Genomic DNA, 18596 nt, shown 5'->3' on the forward strand with positions numbered 1-18596 from the left:
TGTTTGTAGATTGAGGGTCCAGATGTCCCTCATGTGGTTAAGGGTCCAATGTGGACTTTGAGGCAGCACTCCGTTAAAGTCAGGAGAAGCATGGGCAGGACATCAGCACTCATTAAGGCGACCTGTTCTCTGCTAGCAGACTCATAAAAAAAAAAGCCCTTTAATGTTCTTACCAGAGAAGCTCCACAATTTGCCCACAATTCCACAGCCGTAAAACCAGGAATTGAATTCCATAAGAATTCTCTCCTGTCATAGCTCACAGCACCAGCTGTCTGTCCGTGTTAAAATCTAACCCTTGGGCGCCACTCCCTCTCCGTTTGGTGTGTTTCCATATGTTACATTGATCTTAAAAAGCTTGACTCCCTCTGGTCTACTTGAGCAGAAGAACTTAGCCTGATTGAGTGGGACACATGCAAGGACAACATCAAACATTTTAGTATTTTGGTAAGACCACATGACCTTGGTGATGTTATCCTGATTGATTTATGATACAAATGGGGTTTCTCGTGTTACCACTCACCTCATTTCTCATCTGTACCCCCTTTTACTTGGTGAATATACATAAAGGTGGACTTGGTTCAACTCGTGACACGGTTATTTAAATCACTCAAGACCGACTGTCAGGAATGGCGTGTCAGTGTCATACTGTATGTGCATGGCAGCACACAACTCTCTCAGAGCATCCCATCTCTTGTTTGTGTTTGGGCTGTAAACTCCCCTGCACAGCTGCCACCGGGTCATGTCTGGGGGTTTCTGTAATGCCGATGACCTCCTAATGTGGATTCCAGTGAGGCAGAAAGGCAAATGTTTGTGCTTCCAGGTCTTCCTGGTATCCTGGGTCGCTGCAGCTGTCATGTTATCCCCTTCCTGCTCGAGCCTTCCAGCTCAGAATGCAACACTATATCTGCTAGCGTCCCAGCTGCAGACGCTTAAAGATATCTACTGTTATTTTGACAGAAGCCTGCATACTTAATCATTAGGCTTCCGGTGCAATAGCCCTCTTTGAGGCTCAACCGGAAAACAACAACTGTAGTTTTCAAGGCAAGAATCTAATTGAATGCCCTCATAAAACCATACTCTCCTATTGCACTTTACATGAACCACAATTTTTTATTTAATTCACACTTTAAATGCTGTTGAGAGTAAAAGGCAGTAAACTCTCTTCTTAGCTACGCTTGGTGAGTGTGCAGAAATCCTGCCTCCTATTGTGCCTTTAATTTCATTGTTTTGTTTTCTCTGGAATGTTATGGCCTTGTTTGTGTGCTGCTGGTCATAATGAGTGCCAATGGAAACCTTGTTTACACTAGCTGGGTTTAAGAGTATTGGCCAGCGCAATGGAAAGTGTCCCCGTCTTTGCCAGTCTGGGGACTACACTCAGCTTTGCTTCTGACGGATGGGTCCTTTAATGTGACAACTGAAAGAAGCCCCACAGTTTCTTCCATGGACCAGGATACAATAAAAAAGCTACTAGCCGAGCTCTGCATCCACCCCCTCCTTGTTCCCTTTGTTTCACAAGTTTTTTTTCTCCTATCTAATTCTGCTTCCTCCTCTCCTTTTCACAGCTCTGGTTTCTCTCAGCCGAAAATTGATATGCAGACCGCTTCAGGTTACAGTGCAGGCTGGAAGATTCTTTTCAAACGGTCAACTCTCTGAATGCCAGGATGTAGGAGAGGTGCGGGTATAGGGATGGTGGAATGCTGCACCTTGGGAGGAGCTGCTCTCCTCTTTGCCCGCTAGGCTAAAAGCATTCAGCTCCTGCCCATTGTGAGCTTCACTCAAAGGGATTTGTGATGGGGATGATCTTTGACCCCTCTACGCCCACATTATGTAAATGAGTGTACAAAAGAAGGGGGTGCTACAATTATCTTCCTGCATACACTGAATTTATTTTTAGTGTGTGCGTGTTGATTTTTCTGAGTGTGCTGACCGTAATGTTTGAGATCTGAAAGTGGACATTTTTCTTTGTGATGATGCAAAATTTCAACCACATCCCTACTGTCTCCACACTCAGCTTTTCTCTCCTGTGTGTGTGTTTGTTTACTGCTTAACAAATCAATGTCCTGAGGCTTCTGAACAGCAAAAGGAGAAATATAGGAAGATGGACCTGTTGTCATGTAACTAAGCTTCCACCATATGTTGTTATGGCAGTAGTTGGGAAGGTAACAAGATCCCCCCTGTCAGCCCCGCAGCCCCCCTCCCTCTCCCAAATGCTGTTATTGTCCCTGTGCACAAAGGATGGGGGGATGTGTAACTCTAGATGGAGCAACACGCTGAGGTTCATGGACAACGCCCTTTCCCAGACTGTATCAGAGTGTATCAACTGACCAGTTTCTGGTCATAGAAGTTTTATATTTCACCCCAAAGAACCGATCTAGAAAATGCTGCGCGTGTTATCAGTGTGAACAGGTTCAACAGGATGTTTCCTATCCCTACTCTAGTGCAAGTCAGGTGAATCCTGGTTAACATGCAACCCCTGTGTTTCATCTTAGGTACTATAATGAACCTGTCATTGTTCTAACCATACAGTAGTATATAATGGGGACTATTTAAGTCAGCCACAAAGGGAAATATGTTTCAGTATCAATAAATTATCTACAAATCTCCACTCTGCTGTAACTGATGTGGATGTTGTACAAACCTGTACAGCATTGAAAACAGTAATTCAAACCTGTTTCAACAGTGAGTTGAGGTTAGAACTGACCCACACTACCACATGACCATAGACTGTATAAATAATGGACGTAGTATCCGTGACGTCACCCATATGTTCCTGAGCGCTGTTTTGAAGCCAGGCAGCGGCAGCAGCCATATTGGAATTGCAGAACTCAACCAGGCATAGTGTGACGTAAAGAGGCGGAGTTTGGGCCTCTTAGCCAACAGGGAGTCAAGTCGGTCATATCATTATTTGGGCAAAAACTTAATATCTTCTGAACCGTCATGTTAGAAAAAAGTCACCCCAGTACAGTGTGTGCCGATAGAGAAATGAGCTATGTAGACCCAAGCCGTTTTTTGAACCAGGCTGCAAACATGTTTATTTCTGCTGCAATGATCGTCCTTTTTGAATTGGTGTCTATGTTGTTTTTTGGTGTTTCTGCAGCCAGCCCCAAGCGGATTCTCGATGAACTGCAGTTTATAACACTTCCGCATGGGCTTCATATTTGGAGACCGGAGGTTGCCGCTTGCACATGACTCATATGTATTAGAAAGTGTTTTATAATCTTTGTTCAGCATCTCTTTCATATTCTGCTTTTGTGAGACTGCGGCCTCCCATTAGTCACTCGTTAGTTTAAGCCTCGTCTCTCCCCAGAAAAACAAGTAAACATTAGTGTTTGCTTTATCAACAGAGTGGAATCCAGTCTTCCCTTGTGTTGAGGTTAATGAGTAAAACAGCACCCTGTTTAACACTCCAGTAATGGAAGCTGCACAGCTGGACTTAATGGCTTGCCGTTTCCAGTATTCTTTATTTTTTTCACACTTTCAATGCTTTATTTGTTGGTTTTGCTCTCTACAGTGGTGCACTTACAAACAAAATGATGCATTTTGAAGATATAATTGCCTTAAACGCCCTAAACCTAAAGAGTGGTAAAGATTAACTTGTGGTTGATTAGATGTTACTGGCAAATGTGGGTTTACGTGCAAGAAGAGAGGGTGGAAAGTTTGGCTGTGAAAGCTGTATTTAATTGAAATCACTTTGATTTCTTCAACATTTCCCACCTCGACAGTATTTTTAGAGGTGGGAAAATGTCCCGTGTTACTTCAGCACCACATTAGAGTGCTGATTGCTTGATTTTAAATGCATGCAACTGTTCAGTTACAGAGAACCTCCTCACAAATGCTGCTTAGATCATAATTTAAAACAGGATTGCACTGAAACAGTAAGCCAAGTATTTTCCCTTGTTTTTCAAGTGCTTTTGAATTATGTGGTCTCATTAGTAGTGTCAGCATTTCTATGCATCAAGATGCATTTTATGATGTGCTTTCAATGTTTCAAATTAATCCAGCATTAGCGAATACATGGGCCCTTGCTTGTTTTTCAAACTCAGTATGACTCTGATGTACTTGATTCAAACCATATGTTGAAAGTGGGTTGAAAGGGTTCCTCAGCATCAACAGACACAGCTGGCCGGCAGTCTGTGATCTCATTGCATGCCATGTTTGCCATATTTTGCTGTACTCGTTGGCCTTGCCACAAACCTACCTCCACTAACTAATTATTTGCCCTCAGCTGCCAAATCACGTCCTGATGAATAACCTTCAAAAGTGGTCACTGTCATGCTCTCCTCTGAAAACAATGGGGGGTGATTAGTCAGACAATGTGGTGAGTTTTGGGGAATTAAAGTTCACAGTGGCGTCACAGATCTGGCGAGCTTGTAAAAACTGTCAAATGGATATTATTTATGGGCGCTGTGGAGGGACATTTTTCAGTACTCATGTAAAGTGTTAGCATGAGAATAACAGGCTGTATCGGCGATGTGGTGGCTGTAGACAGTGAGTTACAGCCTCACTGCCCTCAGAGCTGATCATTAACAGGTCTAACACAGTGGGATATTAAAGTTTGTTTTACTGCTCACATCAACAGCCATGCAGGCCTATAGACATGTGTTATTGAATTCATATAACCTGAGTTATTAGGCTGTACATCTTGGGTGTCCATGTATATTGCTGGACCTGTCCGGTGTGGTCCTAGAGGAAATAGAGTAGCGGGGGAGATCATATTGGTTATTAAGCAGCTGTGCCTTAGCAAACCACAAAATGTGTAAAAGGTTATTATAATTATTACCACCGCAGGATTGCTTTTTAAATCACTACATCCATCTGAGCATGCTTGCACATCAGGTGCGTATAGGCTTTGTTCTAAACAATAAATGATACGCTTACTTTTAGCTCTGGGTTTTATCAACCAATGAAAGTCATGAGATTAAGCTGGTAAAAAAAAAAACATAATTCCTGTGCCCACTCCAGTGAATCGGAGGAATGTGGATAAGTGGGGGGAGCAGGCCTAGATGAGAAGCTGTGCAAGTAATAAAACCAGCCACCTAGTGATGCAGCCCCCATTATTCCTGTTGGTCTGTTCATAAACTAAAGAATAGGATCAATTCCAGTGTCTGGAATTGCTGTTCTTATACCTACGGGCTCTGTAGGAGCGGTTTAAAGAAAATAGAACCCCACCCGGAACAATTGAATTCTCCTACTTCTGAAACAAAGAAGCAGCGCAGCATCTTGCCCGCATCATTGCCTGTTGGCCAGTTGTTGCCAACTTACAACGCCCCCAACTTTGGCCTTGAAATACCAGAATTACATTTCATCATAAAGTGAGCTTCAGCTTCTCTTGTTAGCAAGTAAACTGTAACAAAGGAAAATCTTTGTAGCTGCCTAAAAGAGTCTTGCTGGCACTTTTCAAACACAACATGTTATTGTGGGATTATTTCTGAATAGTGTTAGGCATCAGCATGTCTAAACTTTGTGTATGTGTGAAGGGAGAAAGCAAGACAAACAGGGAGGCACGTCAGGAACTGGGTGGTGGATTAGGGTGCAACAGCGTGGTTTGATGTTTAATCACTCCTTGTGCGTAAGCTGTTCTGAGGGGGATAGAAAGGCTTTCCAGTAAGCTCTAATGGTAGTGGGATGTCTTTCTGCTGAATCTCGCCTCTGTGGGCAGAACTCGCTGTGAACCTGCATTTTTTTGTTTGCCTGAGAGGTTGCACTGAAGCAGAATGATAGGACAGCTCAGACCAAACATAGCATCACACTTGACTCCCTCTCATCTCTCTCTCATCTCTCTCTCTCTCTCACTCTCTCTCTCTCTCTCTCTCTCTCTCTCTCAGGGTGACTCAGGTTGAGCACTATGATCCTGATCACATGGATTTTTTTTCTTTTGGAAGTCCATTTCATATAAATGGACAAAGAAGAATTGAAACAGCACGCCATCCACTGTAAATCGTTAGAAGAGTCACGCTAAATACACTACAGATTGTTTCCCAGAGATGCATACAGAGACCACACAACAGCCCCAAAAGCTGTCCACAGTGATTCACATGCCTGTACCACCTGCTTGCTTGTGCCACTGCTGTCGATGCTAGTGTGACCCTGACGAACATCGCTATCACTGTGAGGAGACAGACTACTCCTGTGGGTCCTCGCGTTAAAAACCCAAGGTCTGGAAACACTTCCGCAGGCTGGCTTTCCAAGCGGAGACAGATTTGTACATGGCCATGCTTGTGGTTTGGTGTTATAGCTGCAGACAAACTGAGGACAGATGTGTTTGGAGTCATTTTCACCCCTCCTCCTCCTCCTCCCCGTTATCCTCTCTTCCCTCCCTCTCTCCTTCCAGTTCCCCCTAATCTGGGACTCATTGTGTCTGTAATAAAGCACAGCTGCACAGATCCTTCCTCTGAACCCACTCAGTTCAGCTGATTACATGGGAGTAAGAGGGCTCTCCTCTCACAGAGTCCAGTCCCACAGCCGTGCTCCACACATGCTAATACTGCACTGTTACATAGATAATGCATCTGAGAGGAGACACTTCTTTCTGCTGGACTGATGCCAAGGCTAATTGTTCACACCCGATGTTAAAATCGCCTTGGGCAGCTGTAACAGATCAGTTAGATTGTTTTGTCTATTACTATTTACAGTGTCTTAACATTTATAATGCTTACTTAAAGACAAAATATTATAAGACACAAGTCATTAAAATATTCCAATTTGTGTATGTTCATTCTCAAAACCAATCAAGTGTTAAGCAGGAAAGGGACAAACCATTCGACTGCAGACGACCTGAATAACAAACAAACTCATGCTTACAGTATTTAGATGATATGTCATGTTGGTTGGCAAAGTTTACACTTGACCCTTTTTTTAAAATTGTTTTTAAGAAAATGAAATAAGTTACTTTTTTGTGTGAATTAACTGGAGGCGGAGTATTCTGCCTCACAGCCTTCAGTCTAGAATGGGAGAGTACAAAGTTGTGAAGGACTTTCAGTGTTTCTAACAAAATTTCACTCAAGAATAAAATAATATACATCAGGTCTCCCTCCCATCCCTCCAAATAATGGATAAAGCTCTTCTTTTCTATGAAAGTAACACAAGCAGTTGTCCGAACAACGAGATTTTGGTGAGAGCAGAGCCCATCTACCAACCAATCGACCAACAGGCTGGAGGGTGTCAGTGTAGAAATGAGTCACCTCAGACGTCCCTATTTTGAATCAACAAAAAGTTTGTGTAATTTTAATCCTGCTCTCTTTTCTGTGAAGGCCCGACTCTGGTGCACTTTCTCAATTTGTTGGAATGTGTTAAATTGCTTCTACCCAGAAACAATGAAGAAAGAGGTCATGCATATGAAAGTCGGCAGCCCTAATAGGAAGATGTGTCTCTCACAAATAGATGCCGCATTGAGCATCAGCGGCTGAACTTCTGCTCTAAAGACCAAAAGAAAAGACGGTACCGGGGATCAATATCAGCTCCAAATTGTGCACAAGTTGTCTGTATCACACAGCATATCAACTTTCAATCCAAATCAGATAAAAAAACTCAAGCTCTCAAAGTCTTCAAATTGGCTCCCGATCGAAAATGCTCCTGGATTGATTTCTTTGTCTTCTGGAAGTATACAAGTTTGTTCTACCATTTTGAAAACATGATTAATTCAGCCTTGAGGTACAGACATAAATTCCTTTTCATCATAGATGTTATTCTTCCATCCATATGAAAACAAAAAAACATGCCCCCTCCCCTTTGATCCCTTATGAGCACAAACTCTGAGTGGGGGAGGGTCATTCAGGTCAAATATGTTTGGTTGCAAGCTGCATTCAACATCACTGCTGCAGCTTGATCTCTCCAGGAACCAGCAGAGTACAAAGGGATAAGCGCATTGACACATTAAGACAGCGTTTGTAAATTCATACAAATGCGTGCTTTCCTCTGTGTTTGCTTTTCTTCGACTGTAGCAGCACATAACAAGCTGTCATGCGTCTGAAAAGCTGTGTATGAGTTGAATGCGAAAGCTTCACAGAGGAACATTGGGCTTGTCTTTAATCTTCCCTCTGTGTATTTTTCGTCTTTTTCTTTAAGCGCGGGCTAATTGTGTTTCAAGCAGAATTTGACACGTATTGATTCAAACGTGCAATGGCAAATGCTCCCACCCCATATATTGGCAGCTGCCCTAATCCCTCTCTTTGAAGAAGCCTCTTTTTCCTAGCTGTCATTGTTTTGAGGATGGAATTTTTTCTTCCCCTCACCAACCTTCTAGAGGAGGCAGGTTTTTTAACCCAGTGACTCTACAGCCTTTGGTTTTCTTCCCACATGTTATTGTGCTGTTTTGCTCTCATGAAGGGGTTACAGAAAGAAATTGTCAAGTGTCTCAAAATGTGTGGCACAGGGCAAGTGAGTAAAATGAGGATAATGGTTGGTAGCTGCAACTGTAATGGTCTGCCCACTACGATGACTCATTTCCTTTGTTTAGCTGGAAAAAGAAGCATTCAAATATACTCATGGCCTCTTGAGCAAAGACTGTTTTTCTTGCTCTCCTCTTCTTTCTTTAATGATTTTGTTTTAAAATTAGAAATGAATTTCATATTCTATCTCTGCAGAAACATTTTAACTAACTAGTGCATGTATATTTGAGCAGAATACAAAGCTTTGTGCTATCAGTTAGGCAGAATATATATCTATTGCGTGCGAATGATGGGGTAAAACATTCTTTTCTTGGAGAGACTGAGAAACAGCCTCACAGTATCTCGCAGTATAACAGTCTTCTCTAGAGGCTGTCAGCCTCATCTTCCTTTGTCTGCCGCTTTGTTTCTCTGCCAAAGAGGATTCACATGCCTTCTCCTTGTTTCTCCCCGTGCCCCAACTTCTCCAAAGGAAAAAAAAAGGCAGAAAAGCAGGAATCCCGTTAGCTTTGTTCTCAAAAATTCAGCGTGAACTTGTGACTGTGCTACACATGACATAATGGCCCCAGAACTGGTCCCCGATTGCCATGTATTTCATTTTACATCTCATACTGGAGGTGAGTGCATCTCACCCCTTCATGTTCTTTCTTGTTACAGACACACTCTGTTGTATAAAATCCCTCACTTTGAAAATATGACTCAAATTGCTGGGCTGTTCTGTCTCGAGCACACAGAAGGATAAAGGGAAATTGAAGGTGTGTGTGTGTGAGTGCACGCACCCACGTGTGCATGTTAAATAGAAAGAGGGGGAAATTGAACAGAAATGGCATGTTTGTGTGTGTGGTTAGGTTTGTAATTGGATGCAGTGGACCGCATCAGTCTTTACCTGAGCTAGTCATTTGCATTGGTTTGATTGACAACAGAGCTATGCAAAGAAGGCACAAGTATTATCCTCTATGAAGGCAGAGAGGATGCAAAAGACCATAGCGTTTTTAACAGCTATCACTTCTTGTTGATTAGTATGAAGTTATTATTGTTTAAAAACGGTTGAAATTGCATCTGCATAAAGCATATCAACTCAACACCGCCATGGTCCATCTGTTGGAGTATTTGGGTTTATTTTTGCAGATTAAATCTCACCTCAGGTTAAACGGAGTGGGAGGTTTCCATAAATTTGCTGAAGTCATCAAACCTAATGGACTCAGAAGAATCATAAATGTTTAAATTTGTGTTAAAAAGGTGCAGCAGAGCTAAAAACTAGAATATAAAGGAGGTTTAAGGATAGAACAGGCTCAAAACATTCAACAATATAAAAGTAGAAACTCGTTCAGCATGTGGTGTAATAATACAGCAATAAAGTGAGAAATGAAATTGCCTTCTTATATCGCCCCTCTTTTTTTACACACATTTTAATTTACTGAATGTTAGATTTTTTGGGTCCCCTGTTGGCTCCTAGTCAATCAAGACTGTGTGAATAAGACTTGTTAATACAATGAGGGAAGTAGTGCATTTAAATAGAAATATTATTTATATAAATGGGTTGCATTGCCTTGTATATCACCTGATGTTTGTGGAGGCTGATCACCCATATACTTCAACATAATATAATGAAGCTAATGTGAGTATTGTGAGATATGAAGATGGTTACAATCATTGTACAGACAGACAGCACTTTTAAGGCTCAAGGATTAGCATTAACTATATCCTGCTGTATAGCTATGCCTGACAAGTGTCACATATGAAGAGAGGGCGCATGCCACTGTCACGCATGGGGGTTATTATTTACGGTGGCTTGATCCGCCTCCTTTCAGCATTAAATGAACTCCATGTCAAGTAATGACACAGGAGGTTAGACAATTTGTCAGAATTTAATCACTTCTTAATGTTCAACTGTGTTCAGCTTATCAAATTTGATAACTTACAAATAGCTTCCTCGGTGGTCAATCTCCCAGGCTTTGTCCTCTTGAAAATTAATTTGCACAACCTTTGGTCTGGTGAAAAACAGAGTTGTAATGGACTGTCTGAATCGTTGTGTCTGTCTCTAAACTATTTACAAATTATTTGATATGTAGAATGTGTTTATGACTGTATTTGAGATCATATATATTTTCCTACTTTCACTTTGCTTGGCATTTCTACCCTCAAATTTAAACCATCAATTAGAAAAATTATTTGGGGGAAGCTGTGCCTCAGTGTGGTAGAATCGGTCATCTCTCCATTGGAAGGCTGACAGTTCAGTATCAGCTCCTGCAGCCACATGCAGAAGAGTCCTTGGGCAAGACACTGAACCTCAAGTGGTGTTTTTGAATGTGTTTGAATGTGTATGAATGGAATAAGTTAACACTGAGGGTCCGTACTGGAGCATCCTCTGCCATCAGTGTATGAATGCGGTGTGAATGGGTGAATGTTGCAAGTAGTGGAAAAGCTTCAAGTGGATGAAAATACCAGTAAAGCGCTATTTAACCACAAGTCAATGAACCATTTACTTCTCAGCTGTCCACCTGTATCATAACCTAACACAAAAATGTGACTAATAACAGCTTCTGTTTGTCAGTTGTTTACACACATGGGACAAATCCTGTATGTGAGTGGTCAGGCTTTGATTGATACAGTATGTTTCCTTCCTCTTTTAAAACATGCAATGTTTTCACGCAAACTGCTATTTGTCTGGCACCAGCCATCCTTAACTACAGAGACACCAGTGGTGTTTTTCCTGCCTTGATAACAGCCTTACTCTTTTGAAAATAAATAAGTATCTTCTTGCAGACACTCTAAGTGATTGTTGATATAATTTCCATAAACATGCTCTCCTGACTCGGTTAAGATGTGGGAGATACTGTGCCAATGCTCAGGCATAGCAGTGTTTGACCGATAATATTTTACAGCTGGACACAGAGGAGTTGGAGCCTATAGCCGTGCTGTATGTGATTTAACACTATTAGATTTCCACTTGGTGAAAGCAGAACTAGACATTGACATCATTGCATAAGTCACCTATTCTGTTTTTCTACAAAAAGCGGGATAATGACTGTCCCTGTGGATCCATGATTGGTACAGCTCTGTGCGGAGATAAATGTATTTCTGTGTTTCTTCTCTCAGCAACAAATCAGAGACAGGATCTGCTCTGCTGCTGTGATTAAAAAAAGTCTTACAAGAGCCAGTGAAAATGCCAGCAGGGGTTACCTCATCACTGGTCACTGCCTTCTTCTTTGTCTCTTTGATTTTTATGATGGGATTTTGACAGAAATGATCAAGGGGAAGAACTAAATAGCTTCAAGCCTGTGCTTTTGAGATCAAAGGGACCTAATAATGTCACATTACAGGTTGCTCTGAGGCAGTTTTAGTGCCCGGCCCTCGTGATCAGCCTCTTCAGAAAATAGAAATCATCTGATGTCGCTCTTGGCTTGACTATAATACATATTTACCTTGTATGTCTTACCTCTATAATATTGTACATGACATTGGCCACTGATTTTATATAAAGAATAGTTTTATTATATAAACCAGTTGAAAAAATGAAGTATTCAAACCATGATTTTCCTCAGAAATTAATGCAGGTGTCTGAGTAGTCTGGTTGCGCATAATACTTGACCTCCTTCTTTTAAGTAGTGTCTTTGTTTTCATCACAGTGAATGTATAATACATGACAGAGATCAATATTGGCTGTTTAATATTCATGATAGTTCTCACACCGACGAGAGCCTCAGCGATGAGTCAACTCTCTGTCCGCCTGAAAATGCCTGAGACGCAGCAGCATGGCACAGCAGTGATGGATGTACGGTGCAGCCGAGCATCCCCTTAAAATGTGTATTACTGCTGCGTATGGGCACCAGAGAATGACCTGTGTAATACAGAAACAATAAAAAGTGATGCATGTGGACACCTTAAATGGATTATTATTCACAGTCTGATTTCTAAGAAGACATCTTAGTGTCTCGACCTGCATCTGGCCCCCAACCTCACACAGATTAGTTTATTTTACTCTTACCTGCTTTTGTTCCCCTTCCCTTTCTCCTCCTCTCCATTAATCATTAGAGCCTTTGTGGACTAAACAAGGTGACCGATGCCAGCAGCTTTAAGTTGAATTAAGGTATAGAGAGCAATTAAAAACCAGTGACCTTACATAAGGGGAGGTGAAAGAAAAGCTGTGATGGTCATTAAGTTTGACACCTTGTTTCATGAACTCTGGTTTACTCTGGGTGTTGTTGACTTTAAGCTTTTGAGATTTACAGAGAGGGGAGGACATACTTATTAAAGGATCACACTCACCTTACACTTAAGTTCATCATAAGCTACAGTAGTTATAGGTTTCTTTCTTAAAACGTATCAAATCATCCTTTGAACTTGAAAAAGAGAAGCCATACTGGAAAAAAATAATCTCTGGAAAGCTATAAAGCTATCAGCTCCCTGCAGTTTATTTGATTGATTTATTTACCAGTCATTTAATATGATGCTTTCCATAATGATCTTCACCTTTAAGCATTCACAGGGGTCGCAGAGCTCTTCTAAAAGAAGTCATAAAGCGTTCAAGTCTGACATCCTGGTAATGTGGTCACCCGAGTAAAGCCTCTGTATCAAGCCTCTCGTCTCTATAACTCACAGAACAAAATCCCAGTAGCTATGCGCTGATAACTGCAGAAGGATGTAGCTTAGCCTTATCAGCTCTTGGCTCCAGTGACACAGTAATCCACACAATGCACGCCTGTCATTGTACTGGAAAACACACAATCATTTCATTTACCCAACAAAGGCCTGAGAATAATTGTGATGTCTCTCCTGTGCCTTCCCCGTTACTACTAACCAATGGAGAGTTCTCATTTTCAAAGGCCAAATATTACTTATTCAAAAGAGCTTGAATGTCATCACGCATTTTTTTTTTCTTTGCAGAGGAATCTGTTTTGCCACTGGAATAACGTCAGTTTAGGATGATCAAAGAATTTGGGTTTTTCACTCAGTCAGAACTCAGCAGGTTTCTACTAAGCATGTGATTGATGTGAAGGCATGGGACAGTCAGTTGAAAGGGTAATAAAGAGAGGCTGATCATAGCTGGGTCATAACACAGAAAATGTGTACTCCTTAAGAACAGTGAGAAGCTGTTGGTACTCAGAGGAAAATGGAGGTGACTCTCAGCCTGGTGGGGGGCCTGCTTACCTTGTAATTGTCCCTTTTGAACACAATGGTTGTCAAACTTGGTTTCTGTTCCCTGGGAGAACAAACGGCTATGCGCAAATGTGATATAAATGCAAGTGTAAAAAAGAGACGAGTGAACACGTCAAAATGAATAAAAATAGTTTCCCTCTCCTAAGGGCCAGTTTGGTAGATCAAGGGAGCTTAAAAATCCATGTGTTTAAGATTGAGCACGCTCATATCACTGGAGCGGCTCAGACACCCATGCTACTTAAATTTCTTAGTGTGTATTCCAATGTGGGTGTGTGTGATAAGAAGAGGTGGTATCAATACAGTTTTTTGAGGGCTTCTTCATGATTCCCTAATCGAGGCTGCTGTTTTAAGACGGAGAAATATCTCAAACAATAAGCCTAAATGACACAAACAAAATGTCGAGGGAACGGTCACTGAACTCAAGCTCAGAAAATGAGCCTGCTGTCTGTTTAGTGTGTTCATACTCTGATGCAATTCCCCTTTAGTTTTTTTTAAATTGCTAGAGACACTGAACAGAGTACAAACATTGCTTGTTGTTTTTTTCATGCAAATCCCTTACATATTTTAGGCCCAGCTATAAATGCACGGAACGCTTTGCGCGTTTGAAGTGCAGTGCATTAGTAAAACGCCTTCAAGGGTTTAGTCTGGCAAAAGGCAGTATCATCATTCCCAGATCCAAGCTTCAGCTACAAACAGTTTACTTTCTCTGAAGAATACCCTGTTTTCTGAAAACAGAAATAAACCTTTGTTTCTCCTCTGTTTTCTCACCTTCTTTCAATAAGTAGATTTTTACAAACGTCTTGTTTCAGTTGTGGAACAGCGCCGGTACACTGACTGCCCCTCTGACAGTGCTGCTTTTTTTTCATTAAAGCATGATTGACTATTCTTTGACAACCCAAGATGTACCTCTTTACTCCAAACACAAAATACTGCAGTATCTAAACTTCAGTAAAAGCATACAGATAAGAAAGTTGGAGAAAATCTTAAATTAATCTTAGGTGGTTGCATTACATCAGAGAGAAACTATGAACAATCATTCTTCATTAAAGAACCTGGAAGTAAATAGTCATAAATATCAAGCATCTCTATGGAAATAGCCATTATGGTGAAGAAGAATCTACTTTCATAACGGTTGCATGAGAAAGGGAGTCCAATTAGAGGGCCACAAAACATGCATGCACAATCCTGCATAGCTTGCAGCCATCTTAGTTTAGGAAACATTAGCTTATTGTGCTTTTTGCACTTTATGCAATAATCGGGCAGTTACAGAAAAGGCTGTGCAGGATATTTTTGCAGTTGGGCACAAAGTCCCCATACTGTTAGAAAACGTTGACCTTAATTTGGCACGTTCTCCACAATGTTTTGGACTGGATTAGAATTTCATATCACAGCAGTTTGAATTGAGGTACCCGAGTGCGAGCTCCACTGGGGCTTAACAGGATCTTATGAGCGGCGGTGCTGGCATGGATGTCTCACACAGCACATTCAGCTGGAGCCTCTGCTTCGTATTGCATTGTCTCATCGCCAGTGCAGGCCACTCAACTAAACCTGGTCACATTCATTTGTGAATAATGCATTTTGTCAGGGGTGTCGTACCATTTGCCCTGGATGTGTGTGGAGAGATTGCCACTGGGGTATTTGCCTGGGTCTGCATTTATCCACAGCTACTGATGAAACACCTATGCTGAGTATTTCTCAACTGTCAGTGACCTCACTTCCCAGAAATGAGTGATGGTATATTGGGATGATCTCACATGAGAGGTTTCAGGCTTGTCACATTTACAGCACATTAGAGGGACTCTCAGCCCTGCTAACTTGCAGCCGGTGATTTTGGCAGGCAGGCATGAAAAAGCTGAGATCGTGGAACATTTTCTTTGCTTCCGTGCAGTCCACATTCCCCGTTCCAAATTAAATACATCTCCCTCTGCCTCTCTCTGTCTCTCTAACTATTTGTGTCTGTCTGAGTTAGAGTAATCACGTGACGGAGCGGACAATAGAGAGGCACTCTGGCTCTGCGGAGAGGTTAGCCGGGTTTTTTGTGTTGCTTGTCTGTGTGGGGGGGCATCTAAGCTGTGAATAGGATCATTGAGTCGGAGGTAATTTTGGGCCCCGGTGCAGGGCATTAGTTGGACAGGCCTTTCTGCTGACAGGCCTGTTTCCCTCCCCCCCTCCCTCTCTCTCTCTCTCCCTCCCCCTCCTTTTTTTAACCCCCAACCCCCAGTCCCCCCCTCTGCTGCATCGGCATTTCTATCCAAACCATGGGCCTTTATCGTTGCGCCCATGACGACAGGTCTGATAGGGCGGGGCAGCCAAGACCTCTCTTAGCCCCGTACCTTGGGGAGCCAATACATCTAGATAAAGATAAGCTGCAGAAGCCAGGGTCTAAGCGGTGCTACACTTCACATTTCTGTGGTTTTCTAAGCCACCAGAGTGTTTCTGATAAATGAAGAGACACACGCCGGACACTCTCATTCATTATCATTGGAAATGGTTGTGCCTGCTGGGAGTTTGTGCAGTGATTGCCATGGGGGCTGACTGTTGAAGGGCCTCTCAGAGGTGTCCTGATGGCCAAATTTCAGACTAAGTTAAAGAGCTGGAGCACAGCTCCACAAGAGGATTGAGCTAAAATAACTGGCAGGGGAATGCTGCTGTCAAGTGCTCTTCTACAAATGTTCACGAAAATGTAAAGCCAAAAGTGCCAGAAGGACAGTAATGGAAACATATGGACAGCAGCTTAAAGGCATTTAGTAGTCAAGTAGTGATGAGTGGTGAGTTAAAAGCACAAAATTGTACCCCAAATTGGATCCAATAAAACAAACCAGATTGACATCTGATGTCTATAAATTACTTTAAGGTTAGACAATTCTGTGTTACATTATTGTTTTTATTTTACTATTTATTGACCAAGTGCTGACTGAAAGCTTCTAAACACCATTAAGTGAGTAGAACAAGTCATAGTAGAACTGTGCGAACAATGTAAAGGAAACTAAGACATGGACATTTTCTTTCAGTCATTAGTAAACCCAAACTCAAAACTGAGAATGCCTTTTTCAACAGCAACTCATAAAAGTTCATTAAGTAGTAGTTCTGCAAATCGACATGTTTTTTAGTGATCAAAAATGTAGTACTGAAAAGCCAGAATGTGCAGTCAGTTTCCTTGAGCCAAAAATGATTTCTCTAAAGTTTTTTTTAATTTATTTGACCAAAAGTCAATCTGCTGAAAATCTTAAATTTAAAATGACAACAGCAAAAGAAGATAAGTCAAGTCAAGCAAAAACAACATCGTTTGAAACGCAGCAACAATCAAAGCAAATGTTCCTTTCTTCCTTGATTAGTTGATTCAGCTGTCAGCACGTACATTAACTGAATAACATCATGAAGTGTTAGTACCTCCCATAGAAAGCTTTAAGTGAGACCTTGGTAACCCCCGAGTGAAGTTTGAAAGCCTGTGCACCGTCTTCTGCTGCATTGTGAGTTTTTTTTTGACAGACACTTACTCTGTATTCTCTCTCTGTCTGAGGATCTGCTGACTTGGGCTGTCTGGTGATTGCCTGAAGGCTTTGAGTTTACAGGCTGCTGGCTTTAAGGCAAAACCTTCACAGAGAGAAGGTCATCTATCTGATGTCAGCTTTGCCAGGTTCAAAGAGAGAAAAAACTAATTGGTTAAGGGTAATTTAACAAAGGCAGCCAGGAAGAGATGGTCAATATCAAGTGTATTCCACCACAGAGGAAAGATCTTGTCATCTTCTATCTTCATTATTGGAACTGCTGGCTCTTCTGTAAGGCCATTTCACCTTGAGAGCTGTTGAGCAACATTTAGATGAATTGCAGTTCTTCAGGTAAAAAGGAAGCTGTTGTCTTGTTTTGTCAGAGTTGAAATCTTTTAGCAGTAGCTGTAATGGACTGCAGCGTATGGTCCTTGCTGAAGATTTGTTCTCCTTGTTTGGGGTTTGATAAAGTCGAGCAAGCCGAGCATTCAACAACGTAAATACATTTTGATTACACAGCACGCCAGTGTGCAAACTTCCCATAGAGCACCTCAACATGCGAGTCTGTATAGAATTTTTTCACATGAACTTTTAAATAATAGCGTCTCTTTTATAAGAAAGATTCCTCTTCCCTTTCCTGCAGCACATGCATTGCTTTCAGCCACGCTGCCTGTAGTTGCTCACCAGGAAAACACGTACGTCTTTGTCAGCGCTGGGACCAAGGGCATCTACCTGAAAACATCTGCTGTTACAAGCAACAAGAAAAGTGTTCAATTCACCCCTGTCACCGCTGAGAGATTAAGTAGTAGCAGGGTGTGGTGCACTTCAGGACAATTGATCGCATGTGTTTTGGTGAAACTATTAAATTAAGCCTGGCGGTTAAAGTTATGACTTCCTTTAGACCCTAAACAGATCCACTGCATCCTCTCCACAAGCCCAAAGGAACTCAGAGTGCACTCTGAAGACACCACTGGGTCCCCAAGGTAGCAGCACAAAGGAAGATTAGGCACCCTCCTTCAAGGCTTTTGTTAAGTAATTCCACATCTCTTTTAATAATTCAGAGCGGCACCAGCAGAGCCTCCACACAAACGATACTCGGTGACGTTATGATCTCTGTGGCCGCAAGGAATTTTTTATCTTCCCCTTTATGCTGTTTGTGTGCTATAAACAGGAACAGGGGGGTGTGAGGGAAATATAGCTACACAAAAAGATCACACAGAGTTGTTCTTGGAGGAGTGTGAGTGTGTGTGTCTGTGTGTGTGTGCGCGCGTTTGTGTTTGTACATGTGGAAGCTACGTGGGTTGTGCTGTCCTGTCACTCACTTGTAACATGAACTGGTGTTGTACCACTGCCACTGAGGCACCCGTGGGACTTGAGCCCCCGTGAGCCACCTGTCTGCAACCTCTGTATATGCGTGCATGAGTTTCAGTGTGTTTTATGTGTGAGCATGCTGATGAAATAAACATCACACGCGCCTACTTCTGCTCCATCTCTCGAGGAGCTGAGGATCGGCAGTCATCCGCAGAAGGCATCCCTGTATGTCATGGAGGACAAAGCTAGCATG

At 42.0% G+C, this 18596-nt stretch overlaps 1 protein-coding gene across 4 annotated transcripts in view; it reads left to right on the forward strand.

Annotated features, from left to right (window-relative positions):
- The window catches only part of LOC117826753 (cadherin-2-like), an 86212-nt gene that overhangs the window by 40357 nt on the left and 27259 nt on the right, over window positions 1-18596 (forward strand). The window lies entirely within an intron of this gene.

The sequence above is a fragment of the Notolabrus celidotus genome, chromosome 15 (assembly GCF_009762535.1).
Source record: "Notolabrus celidotus isolate fNotCel1 chromosome 15, fNotCel1.pri, whole genome shotgun sequence".
NCBI lineage: Eukaryota > Metazoa > Chordata > Actinopteri > Labriformes > Labridae > Notolabrus > Notolabrus celidotus.